This window comes from Papaver somniferum, chromosome 2, assembly GCF_003573695.1.
Source record: "Papaver somniferum cultivar HN1 chromosome 2, ASM357369v1, whole genome shotgun sequence".
In the NCBI taxonomy this organism is placed as follows: Eukaryota; Viridiplantae; Streptophyta; class Magnoliopsida; order Ranunculales; family Papaveraceae; genus Papaver; species Papaver somniferum.
Genome location: NC_039359.1, coordinates 144,354,193 through 144,356,117, shown reverse-complemented (window position 1 = coordinate 144,356,117; position 1,925 = coordinate 144,354,193). Strand labels below are relative to the sequence as shown.

General features: G+C 36.3%; 1 long non-coding RNA gene across 1 annotated transcript; it reads right to left on the bottom strand.

The window, feature by feature from the left end:
* Positions 1–462: 462 nt before the first annotated feature.
* LOC113354065 lies at positions 463–1,634 on the bottom strand. The gene is made up of 2 exons (XR_003361658.1): positions 1,496–1,634; positions 463–1,416 (listed from the first exon to the last, which is right to left on the bottom strand). It is a non-coding gene; the product is annotated as an uncharacterized LOC113354065 (long non-coding RNA).
* Positions 1,635–1,925: the final 291 nt, after the last annotated feature.

Here is a 1,925-nt window from a genome sequence, read left to right as displayed (position 1 = left end):
AGGAAGATGATTTGGGGATCAAATCATCTTCAAAAAAGTTCAAGAAGAAGAAGAGTACGAAAACTAATAACAATAATAATAATTAGAGGCTCTTGTCATTATTAGTACTTGAAAAGATGAATATATCGCAGAAACTAATCTCAGTGGAGTTGATTTTGGGGATTTTAATTTTTTTATGCAGCGTTGGTTAATTAATGTAGAATGTTCAATTATGGACAAATAAAAACCTAAAATTAACCTTTTGGTACTGATATTGTGGGTCCATCTAATAACATGTTCATCCACTAAGTTAATATTTGTACCAGTTTGATGGTTTTCTGTAAATGCACTGGCGATAGGATTTGAAGTAAAAATAGAAAATAATAGTATATGTCAGTAATTTTACTGGAAATGGACTGGCAGTAGGATATTGTACCCTTTGATATGTTCCTCTACATGTGGAAGGAACTTCTGAGGACAAGGTAAGAAGAGAGCAGGAAGAGGTTGCTCACGAAACTATTATCATACAGAGGAGGAGTTTCATAACAAGAATGAACCCGTACGTGTTTGATCGGGTATCCGGCGACAATATCGCCACAATGGTAATACGCACTGCGAAAGATAAAGTTGATGCTATCCAACAACAATCATACAAGAACTGGTACTCTTCAAACTCATTATCTTCTTGAACTCCTTCCTCTGTTTTTCTCTCTCTTTCAATTTCTGCTTGCTCATTAAATTTACTTCAACAGGTTGTTTAGGTCACCAAAAATGGTAGTGGTGACATTAAACTGTGCATTATTACTTCACACTGCAATAGCCATCCTTCCCAACTCTAGCATTCTCTATACTTTTCTAAACTGTCAAGACTAAATTCATTCAGTTCATACAAAAAGCAAACTAGACAAGCAGCAACAGATATTAGTGGTGGTGGTGATAATCCTGTGATTCATCCAAGTAGGAAGGTGGCCTGGTTTAAGCCAAGTAGGAGTCACTCATAAGGTTCTGCACTGCTATACTTGTGCAGATTGAAAATCTGGTTTGCTGTAGATGCAGATACTCATCTCGCTTAAGGTCAGGTGAACAACTAGCATTTCTGTTCATCTCGCTTAAGGTCAGGAGAATATTATTCTTTGCTTAACTCTTTCTTCCTCCAAAGGATAATAGCAAGGGAATAATATAGAAGTGTAACCCTAATCCTAATGAACAGAAATGCTAGTTGTTCTCCTGACAACGTGGTTGCCAGTCTTTCTAAGCTACCTTAACACATTAATAAATGATTTTTATTAATACCTGTCAATATGATCTTCAATGTGTGAAGGGAGCTTAGAAAGATTGGAAACCACGCTGTTACACACGCAACACTTCTTCTCATTCTCCCTCCATTTCTTAGCAATGAAAACTCTGAGCTTATCCTTTTTACACATTCCTTCTTTTCTGTTTACATTTTAGAAATTAGGTTAATAATTTTCTTTGAAGAAATTAAAGGAGAAAGGAAGAAGAAGAAGAAACTTACTTGTTGCGTATGTCTTTGTCATTGTTAACAATTTGTTGATCTTTATTTGGAGAATTCACAAAAATGGAGAAGATAAATTGAGGTTTAAGTCAGGGAATCAGGGGATTTTTGCTCTCGGTGCGATTTGAGAAGATTCGCTTTTCGGGTCAAATTAAAAGCAAATCTTCTCAAATCGCACCGAGAGCAAAAATCCCCAAATTCCCAACTTAAACCTCAATTTATCTTCTCCATTTTTGTGAATCTTCTCCAAATAAAGATCAACAAATTAAAAGCACGGAATTACCACTCTGTACCGAGGCTAAATAAAAATGTTAAATTGCCATTTGGTACTGTCCTTATTGGGTAATTTCCTGACTTGGCCTTGCACAAGACGCGAGCTTCTTTTCTACTTTTTGGATGACAGGATCCCACATGGCTTCGACTTGGCTCC